Raw genomic sequence first — 14,815 nt, forward strand, 5'->3', positions numbered from 1 at the left:
TAACTAATATGTCCAATCTAGCCATAAAACTATTTCAGATAACTGGAACGTAAGTGTGGTGAAGCCAAATAAATGTAATATTGGCCTGCCATAAAGTGAGCTTCTGCCTGTTAAACTTATCTGCTGCACTCAGAGCAGAAGCCACTGTTACATTAGCAAGATAGATTTAGTTTGATGAGTTTGGGAGAACTTTGAAAAATATTTATTAAATAGTTGAAGTGAAGAAACGAGTCACAGCGCCACAAGTTTGCCGGCCTGCACTCTATGTGTGTTTCTAACTACATGACAACAATATAAACACTGTACAGTTTACAAACTGGACTGAGGTTCTTTGATCATTTTTAGGCTCATCTGTTTTCTTGTCTGAGGTTAAATGATCAATAAATTCAGGTTCGTTCCTAAATATTCAGAGTTTCATTCACTATTCAGGGTTCATTCCATATGTTCAGAGTTTCAGTCAATATACTGTATTCAGGGTTCATTCAATGTATTCAGAGTTCTGACTATATATAATTTCCTAAATGGCATGCCATATTTCTATATGTGTATCTGTATCTGAAGTCATTAGAATATACAGAAAAAATATATAAATATATAACTTCATTCCCATGTATGAAAACTCACCACAGGCAAGCTTGGCACTCAGTGTACTCTCACAGAAAATAAGAGTCATTCACCGAGCCAGGCCTTTTGACTTCCACGTTGCTGATGATGTGAGCTGCATCACATATGATCTTCACAGTACAAACATACAGTAAGTCAATTACAATGTTAGTCAGATTTGGTTTGCTTCACTTTATTCAGGCCTACCTGTACATTGATGCTGTGGAAGGATTTCCTATTCACACTGCTGGGCACAGTTCCCCTAAAGCACTAAAGCATTAATAGAGGACCTAATTTCCTGATTAGTGATTTAGGTCTTTTGCTAATTTTAAATTTTGTTAGTAGATTACCACTTGCTAAATTTATAGTCTAAATTTAAAAGCACTAACAGGTCTTTAAATGTTATTGATCGACGTTAATATTAACAGCTGATGATGAAAGCTGTCACACATTTTGTTCAAATGTGTCACTTATACACTAGGTGACAACATATGAACCCAAATACAGCTGTGGAATGTCAATCATAAGTCTTAAGAGAGCAACATGGCAACATGTGACTCATGTTCTCTGTTGAAGAATGTTTTTAATAGTAATAGTAATAATAATAATAATTGTTAATGTGGTCCAAGAATGAAGGTACTCTGTGAGATGGTCAGCTGAGTTTTACTGCAACAACAGGAAACACAGAGAACAACCTGCCCTGTCTCTCTGCCTCTGCCTCTCTCTGTCACTGTCTATGTCACTCACGCGAGAGGCCTCATGTATTAACAAACACCATTATATCATCTTAGCAAGATTTGATACAAGGTCAAGGGAAAACACAAAGATAAACACAAGTGATATCTAATTATTGTTGTTAGCAATTCTTGTTCTGACTTTAATCATGCTATCTGCAGATGAACAGCATGTCATGAATTACTGGCTTAAACCTAAAAGTATTAGTTCCACCACAACTCCCCTCCTCTTGATTAGTCACTAATCAATTAAATGATCAATAAAACAAAAAATAATAATTCTTTAATGTATTTTTAAAAAAATATGTCAACACAAACCTAAGTATNGAAGAAGAAGAAGAAATTCATAATGGCGGCTGGACTTCTTTGAGTCGAGCGGAGCTAATATCCAACCTAAATATTGTCCGAGCTGTAGAAAGTGGAGACAGTGAGTCAGACAGACCGGATGAATCTGTGGAGAAAACATTTCCGAGAAGAACTGGAGAGTTGGAGAGGAAATGAACTCAGGTTTGTTTATTTTTCTTCATTCGCCCTACGACGACGTTAGCTAGCTGTAGCTTTTAGGTAGCTAACGGATTTAGCAACAACCCGTGAGGTAAATATGACCATCGATTGAACTGGATCAGACATGGCCTGTGTTTTAAAGAGCACCGCCATTGTGTTTCTGTATGAATCAGATGGATATAGAGCCCAAGAAAAGGGAGATTAACACATAAGAAACAGAAAGTCCAATTCATTTCTATATTGACCCTTAACACGTGACAGTGGTCCTCATAACCCCCCACCACACACACACACACACACACACACACACACACACACACACACACACACACACACACACACACACACTTTCTCTGTTAGACACACAATCCTCCAAACAAAAAGTCATAAAAGTCTGTATTAGTCACACACGATCTGACTATGAGCAGAGAGGAGGAAGGAGAGGAGAGGAGGAGGAGGAGAGGAGCAGAGAGGAGGAGGAGAGGAGCAGAGAGGAGGAGGAGAGGAGGAAGGAGAGGAGCAGAGAGGAGGAAGGAGAGGAGCAGAGAGGAGGAGGAGAGGAGCAGAGAGGAGGGAGGAGAGGAGCAGAGAGGAGGAGGAGAGGAGGAGGGAGGAGAGGAGCAGAGAGGAGGAGAGGAGCAGAGAGGGGGAGAGGAGCAGAGAGGAGGAGAGGAGCAGAGAGGAGGAGAGGAGCAGGGAGGAGAGGGGGAGAGGAGCAGAGAGGAGGAGGAGAGGAGCAGAGAGGAGCAGAGAGGAGGAGAGGAGCAGGGAGGAGAGGGGGAGAGGAGGAGGGAGGAGAGGAGNCCCTTGAAACCCGGCACGTAGCAGCCATCCGTCACCCCCGCACCGAGCCAGGTTCCCCGTCACTCCACCGCTGGCACAATTGGTGGGCGAGCCAGGTTGGGGGCGTCCCAGATGCAAGCCGGAGGGCAGAGGCCAAACCCCACATAGAAAATAAACCACAGCAACAAAAGGGTTATAGGAAAAAAACTTAGACACTCATAAAAATATTTTCCAAAAATAATGCCAGGTAGTTTTGGTCAACATTATACCTTGTCAAAGTTCATAATTTCAGAGCAGCTATGGTACTGCTTGACAAAAGAAAGGAAAAGTTTCATTCACAGAACATATGATATTTTTGTGTGTATGTGTTTACTCATCTCTTCTCCATGAGGGGGGGCTGGACGTCTGACTCAATCCGTTTCCACTCCTCCCCACCAGAAACCCGGCCCGATGTGGTCATCACTTCGTCCGCTTGAACTTGGATTCCAGAAACCGTACAACCGAAAATCCAGCTTCTGCTGGTCAGGACGGGAGGCCTTCATTGTTCTGGATCTTGGTCTTGACATCTCAGTGCTGGCCTCAGCAAAAGCTGTCCATTCTCCAAATGTCCATCGTCAGTCCAGTCCTCGGGTCTCAGGTGGCCGGAGTGGACGCAGAAAAAGCAGAGTTCCATCAGGAAAAAACTCCCCCGTCACATAAAAAACAGCACACACACAAAAAAACAACAACAAAAAAAATGTTATTAATGAAACAGTTCTATTTAATTCAAACATCTTCTTAATAAAATGTCAGGCATTTGAACACTTTGTTTTTTTTTAAATGCCCTTTAAATGCTGCTCCTTCAAAAACATAAAAGAAACCTCAGATAAACAATAAAATAAACAATTAAAATAAAGAAAGAAGGAGGAAAAAAATAATCACCTTGTTCTTCCTCCACTTCCTCCAAGAAGTTAGAAATAGTTCATTTATATATTTAAATGGCATGCCTTCAAGTTAGAATGTGACATTATGTTTCCCTTTTAACTCTGCATCTCATTTTAAAAGGTAAAACAAAACAAAATAAAAAAAACCTCTCCCTCGCCTGAGGGAAATGATCAAATCACCATTTTGAAATAAAAGCAATGACTGAATCATTTGAAACAGAAAACAAATAAATGAGAAAAAAACTGTTCAGCAAATAACATTCTTTCCCAAAAGTTTCATTAAATAAAAGTATCACTCTTTGTCATGAAATAAAATAATTTTCACAACTCACCCTGAGAGTTAGTTAGAAAACCCATCCGTTTTCATGGATGTCAGGGGTTTTATGAAAAAAAAAACGGGTGGTCTGCTGCGCCGCGCGTACCCCCCTTTTCAAAACACGGCTTACGGCGGGGGGGGGGAGATGACCGGGCCCCTGGCCAAAAACCCCACCCAGCCGCACCTGCCAGGGGGAGGTGCTGCGCGGCCAAAAACATCAGAGTCCAAAATGCGCTCCATTGAGTATTAATGATTATTAAAAATAATTCGCAGACAGACAAACTTTCATCATAGCTCTTGATTTAACCTTGGAATCACGTTGGTCCCAGGAAACCACCTTATAAGACTCATCACATCCGCAGACACACGTTCACGGCTGCCAGCGCCATCTTTGTTATGTCGTGGCCTATACTCAAATGAAAAGCCTCTCTGGTCCCATTCCTGTGGCTGAAACTCTGGCACCATTGCCCTACTTATCGACATTCTAAAACGAGATGTTCTGGACCGCGGTCACGGTCAATGACTCCTAGCCTAATGTCTCCTCAAAATGAGAAACAAGACGGCAGCAGTTAAACATATTTTAACCTGCCTGAAACTCACCATAGATAACCCGTGCAGGGCTGTCATCCAGGCTACATAAAAAAAACAGAAACCTAAGCTCCCTGCTTTTAAACTCGGTGTGGAATGAAGCGTTCCCACACCTACCTCAGCCAGCGTCATTACAGTCCCAGAAAGACCAGATCAGCGTCTAAAAGTTGTAATTTCAATGTGTGCAAGCTGAAATATTAGCCGCAGCTGTTTAGCATAACGTGCTAATGAAAACGTTAGCTCATCCGTGTTTCCGTCGACAGTTCAGGTTCTTTTAGCTCCAGTCTCGGAACACCACTTGCAGCGGTCGACCGTATGACAGACCCACAAAAACCCGGAGCAGACCAAAAACCAGGTCAGCTTCCGCCGCCGTCATGTTCCGTGGTACGTCCCAGACAGACAGCCAGCCGCAGCGAGCGCGTGCTCCGGTCCCCGGAACTCCGTAATTGACAACGCCGAAAAACTGTGGTGGCAAATGCAGAAACACGTTGGAATAATACGAGAAAAGTCTGCGTATGTGATAATCAAATATGATTTAATTGTGAGCGACGAACACACAGAACTGAATCAGGAAGGTTCTGCCTGCTTGCCGCTGGGGCGCGTCAGCAGAACACAGCCAATAATATACAGCAGGCCAAACCCATGTGTCACTTTACAACCAATCATAGATCGCCAAATGTACTGTTCAGCCAATCACAAGGCTCACACNTTCTGAAGCAGTCTTCTTATCAGTAACTGGCACGCTGTGTTCCATCGATATCTCAGTTTTCTCCAGCTGTCCTTCAGACGTCAGCTGTTGTGGTTTGTCCTGTTGTTTGTTTCCAGCTGGAACTTGGTTCTGGAAATACTTCATGTTTGAAGCCAGAAGTTGTGCTCCAGTTTGATTCAGAGTCAGCCCATCAGACTTGAAGAGATGTTTTCTTTCCCAAAAGAGATCAAAGTTATCCACAAAACTCACAGAGTGGTCAACACATGACTTTTCCAAAAAGCCATTAAAGGCAAACAGTCTGCTGAGCCTTTCGGCTCCTCCTCTTGCTGTAGGAATGGGCCCACTGAGGAACACATCCATGTTGAGATTTTTAACTGCATTCAGCAGCAGAATAAAATCCTTCAGGATTTCTGACTGTCGGTTCATAACTTCATCACTTCCTGTATGAATGATGAGCTTCTTCAGAGTTGGATACTCAGCTGCGATTTCCAGAATCTTCTCTGTGAGGTCAGACACTTTATCAGCAAAACTCAGAACTTTGACTTTTTTCTTGTTCCAGAAGCCTCTGATCTCATTCATCATTTTATCTGTGATGATCAACATTTCTTGATTCTTGAAAGTCTCTCTCTGGACTTGCTTTGGCTTTGAGCTGGATCTGGATCTGGCCTCAGGTCCCTCTCTGAGATCAGGACATGAACTTTGTTCAGACTCACGAGTTTCTTCCAGGGGTGTGAATCTGTATTGAAGAAAGACTGATGTTTCTTCATTTCTCTGGCCATTATCAGTTGTTTTGATTACAGCCTGTTTCTGCTTTATTCTCCTTGCTGGTGGGGAAAAAACATTTCTCTAATTCTGGCCATTCGTTGTAATCAAAGAGCTGAATCCTTCCTGAGAGATTTTTTGGTCTGACACAAAGAGAGTTCCACACAGCTTTACTCTCAGAAGCAGCTTCCATCTCTGTCCAGCGCATCTCTCATCTCAGCCTTCTCACCCATTTGAATGCAGGTTGAGTCCTCCAAAGCATTCATCTCTTCCAAACGATGAATCTTGAGCTCCAACATCGTCACCTTTTGGAGAAGCTGGCAGAAATCCTCTTTGGAAAAGTAAGGAGGCATCTTGAAGCTGTTCTGTACTCACTCTTAGTCTCAGCAGATGATGGTTCAAAAATCTTCTCAGGTTCTTCAACAGCCAAAAATAAAATCCAATGTTTTTTTCTTATTCAAGATCATCCATCACGGTTGGTGGTCACCAGCGTATCTCTGCTGTTAAAACAATTTAACACAAAAAGGTTCTTTTCATCCAGTTCGAGAGACGGTCCTGAACAGTCCAATACTTACTCACTCATATCAGTCCACCTGCAATGTTGTCTTGGTCCGTGAATCTCCTAGTGGTGCCTGCGACAACGCCAACTGTTATGGAAATATTTATTTAACAAAGACAGAAATATGTGGTCCAAGAATGAAGGTACTCCGTGGNTTTAATTGTGAGCGACGAACACACAGAACTGAATCAGGAAGGTTCTGCCTGCTTGCCGCTGGGGCGCGTCAGCAGAACACAGCCAATAATATACAGCAGGCCAAACCCATGTGTCASRTTACAACCAATCATAGATCGCCAAATGTACTGTTCAGCCAATCACAAGGCTCACACCCAGAGTATGTCAAAGTTCAGTGCCTTGTGATGGCGACCGGAGCCTCCAGAAAGATATGAGAGATGAACAGTGTCAAGGGGAAAACAGATAAATAATTAGTCCATGACACAGTATATCATTGATCATGATATTAAACAATACTGGGCCGAAAGCACTCCCCCGTGGTGTGCCATTACTTACAATAAAATCTCTAGAATAATACTTCCCAACCTTTACTCTAATATTCCCATCGGTGAAGAAGCTTGAAATCCAATTGTATACCCTCCTCACTATTTCCATTTATGAGCAACCCTTCTCTCCACATTGAGTCATAGGCTTTTTCCAAGTCAAAGAATACAATTACCATTATTTATTTCATTTTAGTGCCTTGTCTATATCATTACTTACCTTACTCTAACTAATGCATCAGTTGTTGACCGACCTGTTCTAAATCCACATTGATAATTGCTAATGAGTTTTCTTTGCTCTACGATATACATTATTCTGCCAACTAATATTTTCTCCATCCATTTACACATGAGATGTTAACGCTATCGGTCTGTAATTATTGGGATTTGATTAATCTTTTCCTGACTTATTGAATGGAAGTATTGCTGCTCTTTTCCAACTTTGGAATTTTTCCCTTCTTCCTAATTTTTTTAAACAGTTTTAGAACTAATTTTAATGTTACTTCAGGAAGTTGAACATAGCGTAACATAAATGATCTTCTCCTGGAGCTGAGTTTCCTGTGTCAATTAAAACCATTTTTAGTTCTTTCATTTGTATGTTTTCATCTAATGTTGAAAAACAATCTTCTTTCATTTTTCTTACATCATTAATTCTTTGAGTTTCTGTTCCTTCTGTTGTTTATGTAAGTTTAGATGTTCCCCATGTGTACTGCAGCAAGTGTGTCACCCAGTACATCAGCCTTATCTTTATTTTCCACCATTATGTGTTGATCTCTAATTAATGCTGGTATTTTTACTGCAATTCTTTTTCCACACATTTTCATAGACCAAACGTTTTGAAGCTTCGGCTCCAAAAGTCACAGACTATCTCCTGGTTTGAACGAGTCACATGGAGCAACTGCCACACCCTGTCAGTCAGATGGTTTCACTTTTGTTTTTCCATCTTTCAGCTTCTTTAAAACGGAAACAGGTTCAACATTTTCAGCTGTTCAGAATCTAAACTTCATGAAGACTAAAGTTCTCTTCAGAGCTGCAGAATGTTTCTCACTTTTATTCACTATTCAAAAGAAATCAAGCCTCTCTTTAACACTTTGATATATAAATATATTTATTTTAAAATAATGATTTATAGTGAGAAATGACTTAAATATTTATTAGATGAATTTTTTTTTGGTCTTGCCATTTTTGTTCTGGCTTCCCTCCAGCAATCTGAGACCCCCTGGTGGCCCCCACTTTGAAAAACTCTGGTGGCTTAGTTGGTGGAGCTGATGTCTCTCAGCAAGAAGGTCGCCGGATCAAATCCCACCCCGTGGACCTTTCTGGGTAGAGTTTGTACACTCACCGGCCACTTTATTAGGTACACCTGTCCAACTGCTCGTTAACACTTAATTTCTAATCAGCCAATCACATGGCGGCAACTCAGNCCTGTTGACAAAACCTGGTTGTCTGCAAAACATTTTGTTTGTCCAAAAGAATCTCAAGAAAAATATAATTTAACAAGTATATTGTTGTGTGAACAAAGTTTATTGTATATAATTGTTCTCAGTCAGCCAGGTTGACAGGATCTGTGTGAATAAAACTTCCTCATTCTCTTCTTTGAAATAGAGTATTTAAGGCTCAGGGAGTAAAGCAGAAAAAATGTTGCTAATAAAATCTAGAGGTTACCCAACATTCATAAACTTCTTTCTGCTCATAAGACAAACATTTCCACTTAAATAGGAGTACACTGTGTACATAACTTTATTAAAAGTTAAAGTTTAGTGTTCTGTTAGATTTTACCAAGTTTTATCTCCCTTTCATTTTTACAAATGACGGACACCAATGGCAGAGAACTTTAACCAAGGTCTTTTTTGGTTTTCCGAAATGAAAATAGGTTGTCTCGGACAACCCGTCAGATACGTCCATACTTGCACATTAGGGAGAAATCTGTGTAATTTACTGACAATCTGTTCTTGACATGTATGGAGGGTTGATGTCTGACTCTGAATCTGTTAATAAACAGACCTGAACTTTAATAAATGTTTAGCCTAGCTTATGTTCTGAACGACTTGTCGTCTGCATTTTTTAAAAGGTGTTTCACTTTGCTGTCATTAAGAGTTTGTGCTGTCAGAAAGACTCCAACAGTTTCTGAGAGCTGAAGATGAGCAGGTTACAGCCAACCTGCTGCTGCATGCAGCTCCTGTGGTTCTGATCCACAGACACCACATGAGCAGGTGAGCTCATGTCGTGAGGAGGTGAGGAGAGCCGTTCACCTCCTCATGCAGGACAGATCTGCTCAGGATCAGAACACACATCAGTTTCCTGGGAGAGGACCCTCAGAGCCCCTGATGGATCTGCTCTTCAGTCTGTAGCATGTAGTGAGGGTAGAAACAGAAGGATGACACTGTTTCTGCCACACTTTGTCATGTTAGAGCACCAATCAGATTGAACTGATAATATTTATTCAGGCTTTAGAATCAGAAACACCCAGGTGTGAATACGTCTGATAGAACAGCTAACTCTCCAGAGAAAAGGACAACTCAAGAAGTAGGAAACTAATTTAGTCTTTTAACAAGTTATTTCAAAACTAGAAAAATCACATTTCAGGAATAATAAATAAAAATAGAAACATAAAAAGACAAAAAGAATAACAGCTTAAAATAGTTAAAGGAGATGGTTTGAGAAGTATTTAGAGAATTACAGTAGATGTTGTAAATCTAAGATGAATAAAGATTAAATGAGTTTAATCTCAGGTATCAAAGAATTATCTGTTGGACGGGATCTTATTTGTTTATATGTGGTGGGTTTACACAAAGGACCCCCCCANAGTCATGCAATTTTGGCCTGCTGAAGGACTCGATGGTCAGAGATCAGATCGTCTTTGGAGTACGTGATGMGAAGCTCAGAGAGAGACTGCTGAGAGAAGTGGAACTGACCCTGGAAACAGCTGTAAAGGTGTGCCGGGCAAGCGAATTGTCGCTACAGCAAGTGAGGACATTTTCTGAACTTTCAACAGGAACTACTTCACAGTTCAGTGACGGAGCAGTGGCAGTGGGAGCGGTGTCCTGCCAGAAGAAACGCCATGCTCAGACGAGGCAGCTGCAAGAGGAAGCCATTATCAGCTGTAAGCGCTGTGGATCACGGCATAAAGTGAGACAATGTCCTGCTTATGGTAAGCAATGTTTGAATTGCCGTGGAAAATATCATTTTGCAAAACAATGCTTTATGAAGAGGAAAGAAGAAAAGAAGAGGAATCGTGTAAACTTAGTAGATGAAACTGACTTAAGTGACACATTCTTTGTTGGTGTTGTGAATTGTGAAAATGAGTCAGAAAAAGTGCAGTGTGTTGACAGAGATGATAAATGGACAATTCCTTTGTTAATAAATGGAACTACAATTAAGTTCAGATTGGACACAGGTGCTAAAGCTAATCTCATAAGCATGTCTGATAAAAAATGCAAGTAAAACCTCACATAAAAGAAGTAAAGTCGGGCCTAAGAGACTATAATGGACAATCAATTGAGTGCATTGGCACATGTGAGCTGAATGTGACAGTTAAAGGAACAAAACATCTTGAGTTCTCAGTTTTAAAGGAGGATCGTGAGTCACTTTTAGGTGATAAATCCTGTGAAAAACTTGGACTGGTGAAAAGAGTCTATCGCATAAACACTGAATTGACTGAACCTAATAACCTTGTTGATGCCATGATTCAAGAATATGAGGATGTTTTTCAAGGATTAGGTGRTGTACCCTGCACATACAAGATCCAGCTGAAAGAGGGCGCTCAGCCTGTTGTGCATGCTGCACGTCGTATTCCAGTACCACTGCGAGAGGGGTTGAAAAATGAGTTGGACAGAATGACCAGGTTGGGAGTCATTCAGAAAGTGGAAGAGCCCACTGATTGGGTTAATTCCATAGTGATTACCAAGAAAAAMAATGGAGAATTAAGAATATYTATGGATCCAAAAGATCTGAATGAGAACATCAGGAGAGAACATTATCAAATACCCACTCGAGAGGAAATAATCAGTGAGATGGCTGGAGCAAGTTATTTCACAAAGTTGGATGCAGCACAAGGGTTTTGGCAAGTAAAGTTAGATGAAAGCAGTACCAAGTATTGTACTTTTAGTACACCTTTTGGCAGATACTGTTTTCTAAGACTTCCTTTTGGAATAAAATCGGCACCAGAAATATTCCATAGAGCGATGGAGCGGATCATCGAAGGCTTGGAGGGAGTGAGAGTCTACATTAATGACATCATTATCTGGGGATCAACAGCTCAAGAACACAATGACAGATTGAGACGCGTCATGGAGCGCATACGGAAAAACGGACTGAAGCTCAATAAAAATAAATGTGAGTTTAGTGTCAAAGAAGTTATGTTTCTCGGAGACAAACTGTCTGCCCAAGGTGTTCAACCAGATGAAGACAAAATAAAAGCCATCTTGGAGATGCCACAGCCTGTCGACAAAACAGGTGTTTTGCGCATCATGGGCATGATCAATTTTATAGGAAAATTRATTCCCAATCTGAGTGCAAAGATGACAAACATTCGCAGACTCTTGTACAATGATAGTCAATTCCAGTGGACAGAAGTTCATGAACAAGAGTGGAAGGAACTAAAAAATATTTGACTAAGGAACCAATACTTACCTTTTACGATCCATCTAAGAAAATTAAACTGTCTACAGATGCCTCAAAAGATGGACTTGGACCAGTTCTTCTTCAAGCTGAAGATGAACAGTGGAAGCCTGTGGCTTATGCGTTTAGAGCCATGACCAAAGCTGAATGCAGATATGCTCAAATAGAAAAAGAATGCTTGGGGCTGGCTTATGGACTAGAACGGTTTCATAACTATGTATATGGTCTACCATCTTTTGTAGATGAAACAGATCACCGACCCTTGGTTGCCATCATCCAAAAACATCTGAATGAGATGTCACCAAGGATTCAGAGGCTTATGATGAAGATGCAAAGGTATGATTTTACACTGATTTACACTCCAGGAAAACATCTGATTCTTGCTGATGCTCTGTCTYGAGCTCCTATAGACAACYGGGTGAGTTCKACTGAAGAGAATATTCAGCYTCATGTGAACATGGTGTCCACTGTGTTGCCTGTGTCAGATAGCAAGTTGAAGCAAATAGTTGAGGCAACAGCTAAAGATACAGAGTTACAGTTGGTCATGCAGAATATGGATGAAGGCTGGCCAAGAGGCTCGTGTCTACAGTTTTTCAAAGTTAAAGCGGATCTAAGTGTTGTGAATGGACTGTTACTGAAAGACAACAGAATTGTGATTCCACAAGTATTAAGACAGGATATTCTACAACTGATACATGAGGGTCACCTTGGCATTGAAAAACGTAAAAGAAGAGGTAGAGAATCTGTTTTCTGGTCTACACTAAATAAGGACATTGAAACCCTAATCAGTAAATGTGAAACATGTCAGACATTTAGAAATAAACAGAGTAAAGAACCTTTGATAATGACTGACATTCCAACATCACCATGGCTGAAAGTAGGACTGGATTTGTTTCATTTTAAAGGAAAAAACTATTTAGTAATCATTGATTACTTTTCAAACTATCCTGAAATGGCTCTTTTAGCTAATATGTCATCAAACTGTGTCATAACACATGCTAAATCAATCTTTGCAAGACATGGCATTCCACATATTGTGGTGAGTGACAATGGACCATGTTTTAGTAGTAGAGAATGGCAAGAGTTTACAGAACATTATGATTTTAAACATGTAACATCAAGTCCACATTACGCACAGTCGAATGGAAAAGCGGAGAAAGGATTTCATATTCTTAAGCAACTTCTGAAGAAAGCTGCAGATAGTAACTCTGACCCGTAGTTAGCTTTATTAAGCTACAGATCTTCACCTTTGCGATGTGGATTTTCACCTGCTGAACTCTTGATGAATCGAAAGATTRGTACAACTTTGCCAAGTTATGATAGTAATGAACAAAGTGCAAAGAAATCATAAAAGTTGGAGTACAAGTTACAAAAGCAYAAAGTAAAACAAAAGTCATATTATGACAGATCAACTAAGATTCTACCTCCACTGTCATACAAGGATCCTGTAAGGATTCAGGATGATGAGGGATGGAATACTAAAGCAACTATTCTGCAGGAAGTAGCACCACGGTCATTTGAAGTAAAAACTGAAGATAGACAAGTTCTGAGACGAAATCGGCGCAGTTTGTTAAAAACTCCATTAGAGCCTGTTGATGAGTCAAGTGAAGTTTCTAAGGACTCCCAGATTATTCTTACGACTGAAACACCCTGTGACAACCCACTTGTGTTGAGAAGCTCTACCAGAGTGGTGAAAAAACCTGACAGACTGAACTTGTAAAAAAAAAAATAGAAAAACACTGGAAAAGGAAAAAAAAGAGTTGAAATGTCTATTTTGTAATTGATGTTTTTCATGTGTTAATTATAGCTATGTTGTAACTGTCTCATGCAATGTATGTTGTTCTTTGATAGGATTCGTTTTGTAACAATCTTACTTTAAAGAAAGGAGGATGTCATGATTGAATGAATTATGTTTATGTCCACTAGGTGGCGAGCATGAGTTCATGTGAATGTATAAATGTAAAGAACAGAACAATAGAAGGAGATTCTTATGTGACAAACCTGTGAGCAAACTGGGTGAGCAGACCTGTAGAAAGATGCTTTAATAAAAGTGTCTGAGCATTACACAACGTCTGGTTCTTATCAAGCACGAATATAACAGAAACCTTTGTTTTAAACTAAAATCTATTTCAAAGTTCAAAGTTGTTGCAAGTTTGTGTGTTTGTAAACTTTGAACCATATAAAAAACTGTCAATCTGCAGCAATTAATTTCTGAGACAATTCTAGTCTTCCTTAGCCTGGCCATTGCCTTCCTACTCTGTTCCACTCGATTCTAATCTCCCTTCTCTTGGCTTCCTCCCATTGACATGGATTTCTCTGTTAGAATTTCAAACGGGCCAATCAGCAAACAGAAGGAGTTGTGAACGATGATGTTGATTGTAAGCATGTCCTGTTCCAGCGTGTCCTGGGTCTTCTTCTCGGTCTCCTCCCAGTGGGACATGCCCAGAACACCTCGCCAGGGAGGCGTCCAGGAGGCATCCTTACCAGATGCCCGAGCCACCTCAATTGGCTCCTCTCGACGTGGAGGAGCAGCTCCTCTAGTCTATATATGAAAGTTAAAAAGCCAGCAAAGATCGTCATATGATTAAAAACAGAGACTGTGGCAGCCATCTGACTCCAAAAGTTAGCGTTGTTTATGTGTTGATTACTTTCTGCAAGTTTTATTAATATCCATTCAGTGGTTGATGATGTATTTTTGCTAACAAACAGGGGAACAAACACACAGAGATGTCTGTTTATTTTTCAGTGGTGGGTAGACATGAGTGAAGCTGTAATCCTCCATTCATCTCTCCTGGTCGTTCCTCTCATGAAACATCAAAGACTCAGCAGCTTGAGTTTTCTGCACAGTGGTGCGTGAGTCTTAGTCTCATCTTAGTCTCATCTTGTTTCCAGTTTAGATCACCCGGTAAATGCAGAATGATTTTTCACTGTGATGTAAAGGGCTGCGGAGCTGAAGTTGGTGTGAGTGATCTGGTTTAAGTTCTGGGTTTGGTTCTGTTTGTTTTGTGGTTAGTGTTTTGAATGGCGCTGGCGTCCTCTGGGTGCTTTCAGACACCAGCAGTAATATATTGTTCAGGGCACCGTGCCTGAGGCAGACAGGATGATGGATCCAACTGCTCTGGTTTCTTCTCACAATCCGTCTTTAGAAGAAACAAATCGATGTGAAGCAGGGGAATAGGCAAAATTCACAAAAACACTTTCTTTATAGCGTTTTGAT

This window comes from Austrofundulus limnaeus, unplaced genomic scaffold, assembly GCF_001266775.1.
Source record: "Austrofundulus limnaeus strain Quisiro unplaced genomic scaffold, Austrofundulus_limnaeus-1.0 Scaffold430, whole genome shotgun sequence".
NCBI classification, from domain to species: domain Eukaryota; kingdom Metazoa; phylum Chordata; class Actinopteri; order Cyprinodontiformes; family Rivulidae; genus Austrofundulus; species Austrofundulus limnaeus.